An 18,538-nucleotide genomic window follows, 5' to 3' on the forward strand; every position below is an offset into this window, starting at 1 on the left:
ATAAATTTGTGATTTGGCCAGCGATAACAAAACCGAACCAGTGTTGACTACCAGATTGTATGTTGAAAGAATGCCACTTTTTTAAAAAAAAGAGATAATGTAACACAATAGATAAACCTGGATTCAGCTTGATGTATGGAACTTACAAAGTCTTTGATTTTTGTTCAACCTAAAGCCCAAAATCAACAGAAAAGAAAATCAAACAGACTGTTCATTAGGCACATGAGGAGTTACCAGCTGTTTACCACTCAACCCAGTTGGCTCTCCAGCTCATGTGGAGATCAAATTAACACCAAAAGAATCACCCTACTTATCCATGGATCAGGAAATAATTGCCAAGGCCTCGCCTTTCATGTACAGAACTTAAGAGCTCAAAACTACACTGTCATTGTAGGTCAGATTTCAAACAAAGATGGGACAGGATATAGGAAGGAGATAGCGTGCTTAATGGCATGGTGTAGAGACAACAATTTCTGCACCAGCATCAGCAAAACAAAGGAGCTGATCATTGACTTCAGGAAGCAGAGCGGATGGCACGCTTGTGACTGCACCATGGCGCTGAGGTGAAGATAGTCAAGAGTGTCAAGTTCCTGGGTGTGACAATCACAAACAATTTGTCCTGGTCCACCCACGTTGCTACTACTTTAGGGTGTAGGTTTGCTCGCTGAGCTGTAGGTTTGATATTCAGACATTTCATTACCTGGCTAGGTAAAATCATCAGTGGCAACCTCTACAAGTGAAGCGAAGCTGTTGTCTCCTGCTTTCTATTTATATGTTTGTCCTGGATGGGGTTCCTGGGGTTTGTGGTGATGTCATTTCGTGTTTGTTTTCTGAGGGGTTGATAGATGGTATCCAGATCTGTGTGTTTGTTTATGGCGTTGTGGTTGGAGTGCCAGGCCTCTAGGAACAAGGTAAGGCTGGAATATGTTATAAGTGATTTGTATCAGTGTTTGCTATGGAAGAGATGGATGTAAAATGAAGTATCAGTAGATGCTAGAAATAACTGAGAATAAAAATTAATAAGGAGAAAGTGAGGACTGCAGATGCTGGAGATCAGAGCTTAAAAATGTGTTGCTGGAAAAGCGCAGCAGGTCAGGCAGCATCAAAAGGAGAAGGAGAGTCGATGTTTCAGGCATAAGCCCTTCTTCAGGAAGCCTTTCCTGAAGAAGGGCTTATGCCTGAAACATCGACCTCCTTCTCCTTTGATGCTGCCTGACCTGCTGCGCTTTTCCAGCAACACATTTTTAATCTAAAATAAAAATTAATAGGCATGATGTACAGAAATGCCACAAGTGCTTAGAATGGAGAGATTGCTTGATCCTGATGATTTCTATCCCAATTTGCTAAAGGAGATGTGAGGAGTGGGAAGGTTGGTGAGGCCAGCTTTGGAGTACTGTCTACAGTTCTGGCCGCCATTCTATAAGAAGGATATTAATAAACTGAAGTGCGTCAGAAGAGATTAACAAGAATGTTGCTGGGACTGAAGGGTTTGAGATATAAGGACAGGCTGGATAGGCTGGGACCTTTTTTTTCACTGCAGCGGAGGAAGTTGAGAGATGAGCTTTTAGAAGTTTTATAAAGTCATGAGGGGTCTAGATAAGGTGAATAGCTAAGATCTTTTCCATTCGATGGGGGAATTCAAAATTAGGGGGTGTATTTTTAACATAGGAGGAGAAATATTTTAAAAAGGACCTGAGGGGCAACTTTTTCACACATTGTGGTTCAAATGTGGAATGAACTGCCAGAGGAAGTTGCAGATGCAGGTAATGTTACAACATTTGGATAGGTACATGAATAAGAAAGGTTTGAAGGTATATGGGTCATATGCAGGCAAGTGGGACAATTTTAGTTTGGAAAACCTGGTCTGCAAAGACAAGTTGGACCAAAGGGTCTGTTTCCATGCTGTATAACTCTATATGGAAAGGTGTAAGGGATTGAAAAGTGGCAAGTAGGGCATATTGTTCAAGAAAGAATCAAAGAAAATTCCTCATGACAGGCCAGTAAATTTAACATCAATGTTGGGTAAGATACAGAAATAATCAAATAGAAAGAAAACAACCACTTGGAAAAGGTATGGAATAATGGAGAAATGCCCACATAGATTTGTAAAAGGCAGATTGTGTTTGACTATTTAATTGAATTTTTGATAAAGTTACAAAAAAGATTTCTTAAGAGAATTGAGTGGATTTTGTCTATATAGATTTTAAGAAAGCATTTGACAAAGTACCACCTAAAACATTGGTTAACAAAATTGAGGCTTATGGAATAGGAGGGTCATTGTAAGTTTGGATCAAAATTACTTTAAAGGAGAGAAAACACAGTCATGGTAAATTATTTTTTTTTAACATGGAGGTGGAGACAGTGGTGTTCCCTAAGGTTCAATGCTTTTTTGATCTATATAAACTACTTGGATACTGTAATAGAATATACATTTTAAAATTGTAAATGATAAGCTTTGAGGTGGGATAAAGGGTTGAGGACAATATCAGTCAACTGCAAAAGAATGTAGATAGTTTAGCAGAATGAGCAGATGACAGGCAGTTGGAGTTTAATACAGAGAAGTGAGAGGGGATACAGTCAACAGAATGGTTACAAAGAAGTAATAATTACTTAATAGCTCTGTTCTAAACAGTAGACTTGAAGAACTTTAGGGGTTGGTGTATGTTGTTTTAAAGGTGGTAAGATACATTGAGGGAGTCATTAGGAAGTGTATGGGATCTCAAGCTTCATAAATAGGAGGTACTAAATATAAAACAAAGTTTTTTTAAATCACAGCTGGAGCATTGTGTTCAGTCTGGTCACTTTACTCAAGGAAAGGTGTGAAGACCTTTAAGAGGTGACAGGAGATTTGCCAGAATGATGACAGGAATGAGAGAATTTAACTATAAAGGGTAGATGGAGAATCTTAGGTTTTTTTATAGGCAAAGGAGATTGTAAAGAGATCTGATCAGGGCATACAAGATTATGACAGGCTTAGGTGAGGAAGAGAAGCTGTTCCCGCTAACAAAAAGTAAAAAGATTTGGGGTTGGGGGAAGGGACCTGTAGCTTCAAAATCACTCCACTACAATCATAATGTATTTGCAGTACAGAAGGAGACTATTTGGCCATTATGTTCAAGCCAGCTTTCCTCAAGAGCAAATTAACTACTCCCACAGCTCACAGCATTTTTCTCCCGAGCCTGCAATTATTTTTCCTTCAAATAATTATCCAATTCCCTTTTGAAAGCTACAGTTGAATCTGCTTTGACTGTACTTTCAGTCAGTTCATCCCACTCATTGCACAAAATTGTGTTTCCTCATGTCACCTTTGATTCCTTGTTCTTCACCTGATGTCAATATTCTCTGGCTGTCAACCCCCCTGCAAATGCGAATGGTTTGTCCTACTGTATGAATCCCTCTTCATTTAAACACATCTAACTCTTCTTTCAATATTCTCTAAGGCAAACAGCCACAATTTCTCCAATCTATCTTCGTGTTGAAGTGTTCATAAATCCTTTTTGCACCCATGCTATACCTTAACATCGCTCTTAACGTGAGGTACACAGAATAGAATACAATACTCCAAATGATACCAGGACAGACCTTTATAAAAGGCTCCTGATAGCTTCCTATTTTGTACTATAAGCTGATATTTCTAAAGCCCAGGATCTTGAACATCTTTAGAATCACCTTATTAATCTCTCCTGCCACTTTCATTGAGTTTTGGATTTTCTTTTTTATTGGCTACCACTGTCTTCTCTTATTTTCCCTTTGCCCCAATAATTACTTTATCTCTTCCATTCTAAATTGTTGATATTTAGCTATGTTCTCCCTTATATTATTCCTATGACATCTGACATTGCATCTTTTTTTTGTTTTATCTGTCTCTTTCATCATTGAGGGAGCTCTGCTGTATTTGTCTGACTTGCTCCACTCACGCAAGTGCACCTTGACTGTATCTGAACTATGTGAAGGCAGCCCATTTTTTCTGAACATTTTATCTACCAATATTCTATTCCAACTTAACCAGGACAGACCAGTCCTGACAAAATTTTCAATAACCAATTAATGTTGTTTTCCGCAGAATTGATCCTTGTTCTTCTCTCTGGCTAACCCAAATCTTATAATATTATGACCACTGCCCCATAAATATTCATCTGACACTTCCCTCATTCCCCACAACCAGATCGAGCAATGGCTCCTTACTCATTAGGCCAGAAAAATGCTGATATAGAAATTTGACTTGACTTTCTCACTTCAGAAACCTGACCCCTTCTCTACTCGTTACACTATAACTATCCCATTCTATATTAGGATAAGAAGCGTTCCCGAAAATAACATATATTTCATGCTCCTCTCTATAACTTTCTTGTAATTTTGTTCATTTATATCTTTCCCACTAGTTGATGTCCTATGAAGTATACCCTGTGGAGGTACCTCTATTTTTGTTAGCTCAAACCAAATAGATTCTGCCTCTGACCCCAATTGAATATCCCTCTCCCCAGTACTGTGATATTTTCTTTAAATCTTCCTCCTTTTCCTTTCCTATTTTTCCTCAACACTTTGAGCTAAGTTCACGTAGATTTCAAGACAGGAGGGTCCGCAAAATAGAGAAAGCCATGTTGTGATGGTTCCCTGATGCCTTTCTGCTAGTTTCATCACCAGGAAGTGAAGGGGGAAGTGATGGCCTAATGATATTTTTGCTGTACTATTAATCTAGAGACCCAGGTAATGTTCTTTGGGCCAAGTTTGAATCATGCCATGACAGATGGTGGAAACTGAATTCAAGTTAAAACAATTCTGGAATAAAGAGTCTAACAATGACCATGAAATCATTTGAAGAACTCATCTGATTCACTGATATCCTTCAGAGAAGGAAATCTGTCATCCTTACCTGGTCTGGCCTACATATGACTCCAAACTCACAACAATATGGTTAATGTTTAACTGCCCTCTTGGCAATTAGCGATAAGTAATAAATGCTGGTCTACCCAGCAACACTCACATCCCATGAGTGAATATTTTTAAAAAAGCTTGGGAGCTCCATTTGATCCTGATGTTGGGGCACTGAAACAAAATCCAGCCTATCGTATCCAAGAGTATTTAGTTTCCAATTTTCCCTTTTTGTTTTAGGTCTCCTATATACCAAACCGTCCATATACAATTCCATTCCTGTTGAAGGGCTCTTGCCCCAAATGTCAATTCTCCTGCTCCTTAGATGCTGCCTGACCTGCTGTGCTTTTCCAGCACCACACTCTCAACTCTGATCTCCAGCATCTGCAGTCCTCACTTTCTCCTATTGTACTCTAGTGTCTACAGCTCACCAATTTTATCCACGACACTGCATGTATCCACATATCTGCATTGTAAACACAATTGAAACCATATTTTAGTCTTGCTTCTTCTGAACATTCCCTCCCACAACACCCCCCCCCCCCCCCCCACCACCCCCCACCCCCAGCACCTACTATTTATTGCATTAGTGCTAACAGTCTCTCCCAGTTCTTTCTGCATTTTGCTTTTCCTTTCTGACGTTATATCCTGGTATGCAATCATTTGTCAAGTTAGATTAAATCTTTCCCCATAGTAGTATCAAGACAACCCACAAGGACATTTATCCTTGGATTGTTATAGTGCAACACATGACTCTCTGTCATCTTTGTTTTGCTTTTTGGTTTAGGTTATGCTCTTGATTAGAATTGATAGAGACACTGTGGGATGTGAATTTGCTGGCATAATTTATCTTTCATTGAGCACTCTCTCCTAATACAAGGCTCAATATGAGGCATCACGTCTCTCAATTGATTCTGCTGTCATGTAATCTCACACCTTTGATGATATAGACAGTATCATTTCCAAATTTAACATTAACTCTGCACGCTACACCCCACCTCCATGTTTCTGACTTCACTTCTGCTTCACAGAGATGACTATTGATGTTTCACCAATCTCTTGGATCTTGGTATCAACTGTTTTGGAGAAAGCTGATGATTCAAGTTCTCAATGTTTTCTCTCAAATCATTCATTAATGAGATGTGGGCATTGCTGATGGCCAGCATTTCTCATTAAACATCATCCACATTGCTGTGGATCTACACCTGCAGGCCAGTCCAGGTAAGGACAGCAGCTTTCTTAAAGCGTGTGAGTAAATCAGATGGGTTCTGAATTACAATTGTTGGCAGTCACCATTGGTTAGCTGCTTATTCTAGATGTTTTATTCAATTTTAAGTTTAGCATTGGCAAAATGAGATTTCAATCCATGTGCCCAGAACATTAGCCTGGGGTTCTGAATTATTAGTCTAGTAACTTTGCCACGATGCCACCACCTCCCTAACTATTAAACTTTTTGTATGATAGATCTTTTTATGGTCAATTAAGAATATGACTCCAACCTTCAACAAAACTTATGTCTTCTTGTCTTATTTACAACTGGAATTTGCAACAATGAACCTGTTGTAGCTTGGTTTCTTCTTTGAATATATTAAGCTTGAGAATAAAATTTCACCAATCTGTATCAAAATTCTTTCACTCTTGGCAGCATCTTTACTAACTCTTTGGTATTTAACAATGTGATAGAGCACTTATGTCTGCTTCAATGGTGAACTTTAGACCTGAGACACAGTCTGCAATCATCTTATGAGTCCACGTAACTGGTAATGTTTCCTTTCAATTGCTGTGTATATTTTCTGTTTCAGTCACGAATCTAAAATGTGCTGTTCACCAGTCTACATTTCTCATCATTCTGAATTTGAAAATGTACTAAGATCCTACTAGTTGATATACCCTCAGCAACTTTTAACAGTTGTTCTGGGTCATAATGAGCCATACATATCTGTTGAAATGAATATCACTTATTTTTTCAAAGAAAATTTGCTGATTTTCTTCCCAGCACCATGCAATTGTAAAACAGTTGTCACAGTGTTCAATTACGGGGATAAATTGAATAAGAACTTTCCTATTTCCCCATAAATCATTGAAGATCAGGACATTGAGAGACGGTCAAAAATCTTGATTGCTTTTGTTTATGGAGAATCAGCCCTGATGCCTGAGCGTAAACAATGTGTGCCAGAAAATGAATGATTACTTGCAAGAACCCAGGTTTGTTGTGAAGGATAAATCTTACTTCTTGTAAGCTTTGCAACACTGCTCTGATTCTGTAATCATGCTGAAATGTGGTGGAACAATGAATCAGGATATCACCAATATGTTCCTTCTAATCCTTCAAGAAGACTTGAAATGAATGATGAATGATGATTTATTGTCACCTGTACTCTACAATGAACAACACAGTAAAATACAATGGCAAGTTTCAACTGTCTGCTGCCTCTGCCATGGGTCCTGAGCTCTGAGCTGACCGAAGACACCTTCGCAGTCATCCCTCTGCTCGCCTGCATTGAACCCACCAATGGAGTCACCACTATTCAGGTGCCATCTCTTCATCGCTGGGCCCACCTCGCTGATGTCAAAATTAGAGTAGTGCTGAAAAAGTACAGCAGTTTTGGGCGGGAGCCCTTCATTCCTGATTAAGGCTCCTGCCCGAAACGTCAATTTTCCTGCTCCTCGGATGCTGCCTGACCGGCTGTGCTTTTCCAGCATCATTCTAATCTTGACTCTAATCTCCAGCATCTGCAGTCCTCACTTTCGCCATCTCGCTGATGGGCTGCCGATACTGAATCCCATGCTGGACCCACATTCGCCCCACGACCAGGAGGCCCAGACTCTACTGCAACTGCCCCTGGCTCCGAGTCTACCATACAGCACTTTGTCATAATTCCCTAAAAAATCTTTTTTGCTGATGTTATACTAAAGATTGAAACAGTACCTTCAGAGTAGTGTGATAAAGGTTATTAGTAGTTTGGATTCCCTGTCCAAACTATTCATGGAATACAAATGGTGGAAATTGTAAAAAATAGGCTTTTTGTTGGATTGTCATCCACAGAGGCCATTGGGTGATTCTGCCTTACCATTGCCTTGATTAATTGTGTGAAGTCAACATGGGTTTGCAGGGAAATCTTTGATTTCAGCCTGGAAATATGTCTGAACACCACCTTATAGGTTTTGATGCAGCAATGGTACAATTTCTTGCTTCACCTCCTGTAAAAATGGATATGGAACATTTTTTGGAGTGAACATAACAGATTGGCATCAAGTATCAAGGTGACATGAAAGGTTGTTTTCAGGTTCTCAAGGCCTTTAAGTTAGGAAGTTTTGTTTTGAATTTACTCATTTTGTGTTGGCTTTCCATTTCTGCTACATTTGAAGTGAGTTGAAGATTTGACCAAGCGTTTTGGCTTTACATTGCCTCCCACTTACAGTTTCTTCTTCCTCCTCTTTTGCAGCTTCTCTCCCATCCCCAACCCCCTTGCAGCCACCCTCTCTTCTCCCTGCCCCTCACAGCTTCCTCCCCTCAGTATTACAGCTTCCCCACTCCTCCAACAACTCATGGCAGATGATCCCCCCACCCCCAATCAGTCTGGCAAAAGGTACAGCCCAATGCAAAAACCCTGAGAACTCCCCACAAAAGCCTCATAAGGCCCTGCACCAGGTTCAAAACGACTCTGGCTAACTCCCTCACTAACTCTTTTCCATATTTGCTACTCCTCTAATCACAGACTGTTTCTCTCCCATGTTTATGACTGCCAGCCTGTGTTTCTCTATAGTGAACCTATGATTCGAGGAGCATCTCCTCACTAACTCTGTCCATTCTACTTGTGGAGGTGATTTTTCTTCAATTGATCACCCCACAATTGAATTTTCCTGGGCATTTCACGGCTTTTTGGAAGGGATTTTAAACTTTGAGTCCTGATTTATGCTGCAGACCAGCCACCCCCCCCACCCCCGCCAATTATTGGCCCCACCTCCCCAGTCCCTTTATCCCAAGAATCTAGAGCCCTCCCTCCTACACCATTTCTTCAGCCACAAATTCTTCTGGTCTTTTCCTCTGTCTGTACAAAATGATGCATGGTACCAAGAGTAACCAGAAATTTTTTTCATTTGTAACACTGCAAACTCTAGCTCTGGACTGCTACCCTCTTTCTACCATGTTGTTAGTAGAAATATAAACCACAATCTCTGGCTGTTCACACAGTCTCCCCTCAAAGTGGATTCCAGTTACTCAGTAACATAATTTACCCTGTTACCAGGGAGACAACATACTATCCTCAAGTTTTCTTTGTTCTGTTTCTGGGTCTATTGCAGGTCAATCAATAAAGATTAATTGCTATGATTAGTCAGCATTATATTAACATTGTATTACATAGCCATCATTATGGTAGAAAGTGAACCAAATGGACCTTGTTCTTTATCCATCCAACAATTACTCTCCAAAACCACTTTATATCCAAGAAAGTATATTTTCAAGTATAATCATTTTTGTAATATCAGATACATGGTAGCTTTCCTGTAAGGCCCTACAAATAACAGTGCAATAATAACCAACACAATGCATTAAATGAACTTAAGTGACACATGAGAAAGAATATTCTGATTATGCAAGTGAAAGGACCTTAAAATGTAAGTGGAGACAGAGATAAAAAGAAATTGCTGGAAAAAGAGAGGAAAGAGGAAACAAGAGAGTAGAAAAGAGAGGAAAGAATAGTGTGGTGCAAAAGTAAAGATACATAAGGTTTTTGAGGTAATATGATATAAAATTAAATTGTTGACATTGAGCAAAAAGGAGAGAAATAGAAAACAAATGCAAGTGGGCAAAGAAGGTACAAAGATTAAAAGGAACAGAATAGAGAAGGAACAATGGAGGAACCCTTAAATACTTTACAGGCATAGTATAAGAGAAAGGTGCATTGGAAATTTAAGATAAACGCAGACCATTTTCTCCTTAATGAGAAAAAGAGAATAAACATTTCCAGGTATCATGTTGTATCATGGATCTTCACCACAGGCAATTTGATGAAAATATATTTGGGATCAAAAGGGCATGTGGTAATGAAAAAAACAACCTGTAGTTTAACAAGAAGAAACACTTGTTTTAAACAAGATGACGCTTACAAATAGTTGTTTGGTAGTACAGAACTAGAGTGTTACTGAAAAAAAAGACATATTGTTTAAGCTTTTCATTTTGAACTCATCAGGACATTTTTCAAGTATAAAATTCAAAGTGAAAACCAGCATTTATACTGCATGAGATGAGAATTTTGACGAGTTGGCAAATAGCAGTAGTAATACAAATAGCTTCTCAATCAAATGAGTAATGTGGTCTGTGAATCTCAGTGCTGGTGTGATGCCAGGCATATAGGCTGACCATCCCAAAGACTGGTAGATCATATTGAACAGCATGTCCATTTGGCTGTTTGCACGATACTAACCATACCCAATCAGGCCATGTTTGCAAAAATTGATAGACAGTGGCTAACTTTAGCTGTGATAAATCCTCAGGACCAAAGTGTTGAAGGAAGTAGCTGTAGAGATAGTCATGCACTGGTGATTATCTTCTAATATTCCACAGATTCTGCAATTTAGAAGGTAGAAAATATCTCCTCAACTTTTAAGAAGGGAGTGAGAGAGGAAAAAAAAACTATGGATTAGTTATCCTTACATCAGTTGTAGGGAAATTGCTAGGATGTATCATAAAGAATGGGAAAAATAGACAGCAAGTTGATAATAATTAAATTGTGCAGTCAGCATGGATTCGTGAATGGAAAGTCAAGTTTAACAAATTAGTTTTCAAGATGTTATTAGCAAAATTGATAAAGGAGAGCCTAGAGACATAGCTTTTCACAAAGCACATCCTCCCCACATAGGCGACTGGTTAGAAAAATTAAAGCATATAGGATAGAAGCAGCAATCTCTCCATATTTTTTCTTCTGTGCTGACCTCCAAGTTCCATGCCCAGCAACAATTTCTGGAACAGAAAATCAATGCTGCGATCCACTTTGGCATGCCAAGGACTGTGTACGGAACAGCAGAGCAGGTGTGAGGCTCAGAGCTTAGAGGGAATGTAGGCTAGGAGGCAATGTACTGGCAAGGATTAATGATTGGCTAACGTACAGGAAAGAGAATAGGAATAACTGAGTCATTCTTACATTGGCAGACTCTGATTAGTGAGGTACTGCAAGGATCTGTATTGGGTCCCAACTTTTCACAATATATATCAATGATTGGCAGTCCAGGACCAAATATAATACTTCCAAGTCTGTGGCAATACAATGCTAAGTGGGAACATATATTGTAAGAAAGATGTGAAACAGCTACAGCAGGATTTGCATGGGTTAAATGAGTCGTCAAGAACATAACAAATGGATTATCATGTTTTCCACATTAGATTCTCACCTTTATCCCGTATAAACTCAATGTGAGATTATCCCCTTTAGTAGGAAGAACAGATCTACAGAGTTTTCTTTAATGGTAAGAGGCTGGAAAATATAGATAAAAAGGAATAGGTTCCCTTGTTGCTAAGTCTCTGAAGCCTATTGTGTAGTGCAATAAGCTATTAGGAAGACTAATGGAATATCAGTCTTTTTTGTAAGAGAATTTCATAGAATCCCCACAGTGTGGAAACAGGTCATTTGGCCCAACAAGTTCACACTGACCCTCCAAAGAGTATCCCACCCAGACCCATTCCCCTACACCATTACTCTACATTTCCCCTCAGTAATGCACCTAGCCTACACATCCCTGAACACTATGGGCAATTTAGCATGGCCAATTCACCTAACCTGCACATCTTTGGACTGTGGGAAGAAACTGTAGCACCTGGAGAAAGCCCACACAGACACAAGAAGAGTGCTCAAATTCTACACGGATAGTCACCCGAGGCTGAGATTGAACCCGGGTCCCTGACACTGTGAGGCAGCAGTGCTAACCATTGAGCCACCGTATAGGAATAATAAAATCTTGCTTCAAATTTAAAGAAGCTGGCTAAACTGCATATGGAACACTGTATGCAGTGTAATCTCCTTATCTCAGTAAAGATGTTTTTGCTATAAAGGAAGTGCAACAAAGGTTCACTATACATGTTCCCAAATGGTGAGATTGTCCTATATAGAGATTTGACAAACTAAACCTACACTCTTGAGAGTTTTGAATGAGATAATGATCTCACTGAAATTTACAAAATACTCAAAGGTAGATACAGGTAGAATGTTTCCCCAGGCTGCAAATCAAGAGGCAGGAAGCATAATTAAAAAATAAAGGGGATGCCACTAAGGTTGAAGCTGAGCAGGATTTTTTTTATCCAAAGGGCTGTGAACCTTTGGAATTCTCTATCACAGAGGGGTGTGGAAGTTCAGTCTTTGAGTAGGTTCAGGATACAGATTGATAGATTTCTGATTACCAGTGGTGGCCTATAAGCTTATGAGTAAAATGCATTAAAGTGCATAATCAGCCACGATTATACTGAATGGTGTGTCAGCCTTAATGACATGAATGGCCAAATCCTGTTCCTAGGTTCCTATCAGCAATTTGGGCTATGTCCATAATAAAATCTCTTTTGTAAGGCTAAAGGCAGGAAATTTGTGTTGAAGCCTGAGGTGGCAGAACTGTTAGAGATATTTGAGGATGTGGGGATTGATAAGAATGTACTTTTTTTGGAAGCAACCGAAGAACATATGAACACAAGCTTTTAAAGTGTTCTCCAAGATCATTATATCTGTGTGATCTTACAAACATGTCATTCCATTTGTATGAATTAATTTTTAAACCATTTTAAAGAAGTGTTTTTCTTCACCTGAAATAAGCCATGATACTAAGTGAAGTTTCTTAGTGAAGTTAAGCATTAGCACAAATTCTTTATGTTGTGGGATGAGATGGGGTGTGGTGATGGGAGGACAAGAAGGGTCCCATCATGCTTTTTGTCAATCATATGGATGTGAATATAGGAGGTATGGTTAGTAAATTTGCAGATGACACCAAAATAGATGGTTTAGTGTAGAATGAAGATTATCTCAGAGTACAACGGGCCACTGGGTTGAAGAGAGGCAGATGGAGTTTAATTTAGATAAGTGTGAGGTGTTGCATTTAGCAAACAGGGCAGGACTTATACAGTTAATGAGAGGGCCCTGGGAAATGTTGCTGAACAAAATGACTTAGGGGTGCAGGTGCATAGTTCTTTGAAAGTGGAGTCACAAGTGAACAGAGTGGTGAAGAAAGCATTTAGCATGTTTGCCTTCATTGGTCAGAATATTGAGTGTAGGAGTTGGAACGTCACGTTGCAGCTGAACAGGACATTGGTGTGACCACTTTTAGAACACCGCATACAGTTCTGGTCAGCCTCCTAGAGGAAGGATTTTGTTAAACTTGAGAGGGTGCTGAAACGATTTACAAGGATGTTGCAAGGACTGGAGAGTTTGAGCTACATGGAGAGACTAAACAGGCTGGGGTTATTTTCTCTGGACCGGAGACTGAGGGGTAACCTTAGAGCTTTATAAAAAAGTGAAGGACGTGGATAGGGTAAAAAGCCAAGGGTGAGAGAGTCCAAAACTAGAGGGCAGAGGTTTAAATTGTAAGGGGAAAGATTTACAAAGGACCTGAGGAGTAATGTTTTCATGCAGAGGGTGATGGGTATATGGAACAAGGTGCCGAGGATGTGGTGGAGGGGGCTGCAATTACAACATTTAAAAAGTACCTGGATTGCTATAGGAATAGGAATACTTTAGCGGGATATGGGTCAAATGCTGGGCAAATGGGACTGGATCAGTTTAGGATGTCTGGTTTATATGGATGCGTTGGACCTAAGGGTCTGTTTTCATGTTGTATGATTTTCAACTCTATAATGCTGTATACACCAAAGATAACTCCTGATTGCAGAGGAGATGGATGCAGAGGTGGGGAGGGGGGGTGGTTGCTTGACATGCGAGGACAGTCCTCAGTTGCAGACTTTGTGTCCTGTGATTTAGATGCTAGGAACAACATGGCATACAGGTCACTGTATACAGAGATGTGCATGGTTCCAACTGGGGGTTCCATGTCAAGATCAGAGTCTGGAAAACATCTTGAAACCTCACCTAGCCTTTTCATACAGAGATTGACTGTGTGAGCTGCCTTAATATCAGAGGATCTGTTAGAAATATTGCCAACTGGGCACTGGTGCCATATTTCACATCATCTTCCACCTCTCTTTCCTCAGCAGGTTTTGAGTACATGCCTGCAGATAGTATGCTAAGAAGATAACAACCACATTGCTTGTGTCTTCAGAGTCAATCAAAAACAGAAATGAGCACTTGTGCACTAATGCTGGCGAGGGTCCCCTATTCTAAACAAGTGGATCAGTAAGCTACTAAATTGTGCTTTTCTACATATGTAAACATATACATGATAGTAAAGTGATGGAAGATGTCATCCAGTGCTATCAGGCAGATCCTGCTCAGCAATAACTTGCTCAGTGATACTCAGGTGGGTTCCACCAGGGTCACTTAGCTCCTGACCTCATTACAGCCCTGGCTCAAACATGGACAGAAGAGCTGCATTCCAGGCATGAAAGAGAATGACAGCTCTTGACATCAAGGCTGCATTTGACTGAGTATGGCATCAAGGAATCCTAGCAAATAGGTTTTGGGGGCAAACTCTTCAGTGGTTAGAGTCATACCTGACACATAGGAAGATGGTCCTGGTTGCTGGAGGTCAGTCATCTCAGCTCCAGTACATCTTTGCAGGAATTCCTCTGGATCGTGCACTCGGCCCATCCATCTTCAGCTGATTCATCAATGACCTTCCCTCCATCATAAGTTCAGAAGTGGGGATATTCACTATGATTGCACGACGTTCAGCACCATTCACAACTCCTCAGATACTGAAGCAGTCATTGTCCAAATGCAGCAAGACCTGGATAATATCCAGGCCTAGGCTGACAACTGGCAAGTAACATTCGCACCACACAAATGCCGGTCAATAACCGCACCAGTAAGAGACAATCCAACCACTACCCCTTGACATTCAATGGCATTACCATCAGTGAGATCCCACTATCAACATCCTGGGGGTTATTATTGACCAGAAACTCAACTGGACTCACCACATAAATAGAGTGGCTATAAGAGCAGCTCAGGGGCTAGGAATACTAGGCAAGTAACAAACCTCCTGAATCCCCAAAGCCTGCCCACCATCTACCAGACACAAGTCAAGTCTGTGATAGAATACTCCCCACTTGCCTGGATGAGTGCAGCTCTAAGGACACTTAAGAAGCTTGACACCACCCAAGACAAAGTAGCCCACTTGATTGGGTCTACATCCACAAGCATCCAGTCCCTCCACTACCAACGCAACAGTGTGTACTATCTAAAAGAAGCACAGCAGAAATTAAGCAAAGATCCTCAGATAGCACCTTCCAAATCTACAATACTTCCATCTAGAAGAAGGGTGGCAGATACAGTATATGGGAACACTACCAACTTTAAGTTCTCTTCCAAGTTGCTCATCATCGTGACTAGGAAATACTTCACTGTTCCTTCACTATCACTGAGTCAAAATTCTGGAATGCCCTCCCTAATGGCATTGTGGTTCAATGACATAGAGGGTAGACTGCAGCGGCTCAAGAAGGCAGCTCACCACTACCTTCTCAAGGGCAACTAGGGACGGCTAAAACATGCTGGCAGCTATCAATACCCACATCTCACAAATGGATATAAAAAATACACACACACACACATAAAAGATACACACACATATGTAATAGATTAAAGTAATCTATTTTCTCTTAGTTATTTATTATAGACTTCCTAAAATTTCTCCAATTGATCACCCCACAATTGAATTTTCCTGGGTATAGGGAAGAGCTAATTGAGTACAGTCCTAATGGCTCCCACAGCATAAAGTTTAGAAGTATTTTGTGAAAAAAAAAGTCATTGCTTGTTAGTGTCTCAGCTCCTAAAATATTCTGAGCAAAGTTGGTTTGGGTCTGGGTCAGTCATTGCAATCCAATAAGGCTACTAAACAGGCATTAATCACTTGAATTACAAGGGTAAAGGGCTGAACAATTGTTTTAGATTGTCGTCTGGTATAGCTGAAAAATAACCCAATCCAATGTGTGCTTGGATATCTTTCACACTTGTTTTGGTGTTGGGCTTTCTTCCCTAAAATTAACTTCCATTATGCTCACTTCCTATTTGCAAAACATAGGCATTGAACTAGGTATCTGCGACAATATCATTCTGGTTCTCATGTTACTTCTTTCTTTTCTCTTACGTGACACATTTCCAAAAGAGACAGGAAGTCACACAAATCGGTTTTGAAAGGCATTAATGTGAAAACATTAAAAATTTCTGTACACGTAATAGTTACTTATATACAAGTGATGTGCTTCTGATGTGCAGGACTGGAATTTGGGTTGACAGACTGCTATGACGCAAATACACGTATTTGAAAATACACCCCAATTTCTGCAGAAGCAGTTACTGGCAAAACAGTTGCTGTCCCTCAGGAGCTATACTGTGTACATAGCAAAATGATAGGTTGATGAGGAGAGCATTTTCTGACCCAGAAATCATGCCGTTTACATCAGAATTGCACCTGTTTCAAGTTAGGCTCGCAGAAAAGGAGACTGCTTACCTGCGTGACTTGTTAAACCAGGAAGTGGTTTACTGTCCGCAAACTGTCAGAGACATTGGCTTTGCCTGAAGCAATTAAAAAAAAATTCACAGTTCTGCTACCAAGAAAGCACTTTGGCAAACTATCAGTCAGCAGCTGGGGAAATCTTTTGCTCCTTATCCTCTGACACAAATCTTTAATATGGGTTTGTCAGTTCCATATATATTTTCACAATCGAGGCATGAAAGAAACAAGGGAAGATTAAGTGACGGAGGCTTGAAAGATAAGGCAATATAAAAGATGCCTAGGAATAACCAACTATTTTCAGCTGTTTAATCCCAAACTCTGAAAGTTCCTTCTTAAATCAGTCTGCCTCACAACCTTTGTTTTCCCTCCTTTAAGATAAAATCTACCTCTTGGACCAAACTTTGGCCTTCTGTCCTTATATTGTCTTGTTTAGCTCAGTGAAAATTTGGTTTCAAATTCTCTGATAGATTGCTTTAGGATGTTTATTACATTAAATGGGCGATGTAACTTAAAAAAAAGAGATTTGTTGTAGACACCACAGACCTTGTAGAAGAGATTTGCTCAAGGAGGCAGCAGTTAGGTATAGAAGATAGAGAAAAAGCTCTAACTCCTGTTTGAGATTGACCTCCAAACATAGTCTCATGGAAAAAAAATCAATGCTAGCCCAAAACTTGAATATTGCTGTGCTTTTTGCATTTATTAGGGCAAAGACAAGAATGTCAAATTTCAAACAAACAATCTCAAAGGTTTACACTTTTGGTGTAAACTATGATTGGCTCAGATGTTTCAATGAAAACAACAAGGAACTCCTCAAACAGTCGAGCTCCTAGATAATTTAAAAAAAGATGTTAACATAATACTTGCAGAGAACAAATCCCTGCGTAGGAATGAATGCCTATAGAGTATAAATGAGCCACCTAAGAAGTTGACTAATTATGTTAAAATGGTCATTTGTGTATTTTTTAAAAGCATATGCAGGGTTATTCAGCAAATGCTGCGTAATCCTAATGAAATATTAGGAAGCATTTTATTTTAAGTTTTGTAAGTTTGGGTTTGTTGAATACAAAGACTGAAGGAATATGCTGTTTGATTCAATGAATTGTTGGTATGTACAACCTACACACAACACCTCACTGATATGGAAATTTATCTACAACGTTGTTCAATATTGTGGTATGCCAAATGTCTTTTTTGGATCTGTTAGTGAAAACACCAGTTGTGCGACTATTGAACAGTAGCAATGTGTTTGTTTAACATGATCATCAGATTTTTGAGATAGTTCACCTTTCCGGGATAATTTGAGGTACAGCTGGCACTTTTCGAGCCCTCAAGAGACAGAGTTTAGCTCATATTTGAGTTTGTACAATATAGAAAACAATGATCATATCAGGATGTCAATTGTTTTGCAGATAACTCGGATGCATTATGCCTACTGTACAACTGAGCAATATCAGGTATGTTATTTTCAGTGCTAGTGCCAGATAATAGCCTATATATCCCAATGATTGGCTGATCAAATTAAACAGCACTGTCCTTTGATTAATTATGATAGACAAAGTACAGATCATGCTCCGCCAGTCTACACTTGCAAAATCCAAATTAAAATATTTATTGTTCAATGTGATTGTATGATTATTCAGCAAGTGTTACTCAGTCCAAACATTCTATTAATTACACTTACAAACAATTTAAGATAATCAACTTGTTATATAGTTCATTTATGCATGCAAGAACTGCCATAGATTCGTACACAGGGACCAATTCTTCATCAAATAACTATCTCCTAGACTTGCACCATTTTGAATTGCCAGGAGCTTGATGAGCCTATAGTTCCCCATTAATTTCTCCATAGCAAAGCAAGGGCCAGAGTCAACTTATGAACCAATTAGTATACTTTTCTCCTCCAGTATAAATTGTTGTGTTGACTTAAAATTTGGTATTCTTGCATTTTTCCCAATGAGTGCAAAATGAAAAGCTTTGGCAAAATATATATTTTCATAAATATTCAACATGCTTCTTACCAGTCGTTACAGCACATGTGCACACTTACATCCAG

This window comes from Chiloscyllium punctatum, chromosome 2, assembly GCF_047496795.1.
Source record: "Chiloscyllium punctatum isolate Juve2018m chromosome 2, sChiPun1.3, whole genome shotgun sequence".
Taxonomy (NCBI): domain Eukaryota; kingdom Metazoa; phylum Chordata; class Chondrichthyes; order Orectolobiformes; family Hemiscylliidae; genus Chiloscyllium; species Chiloscyllium punctatum.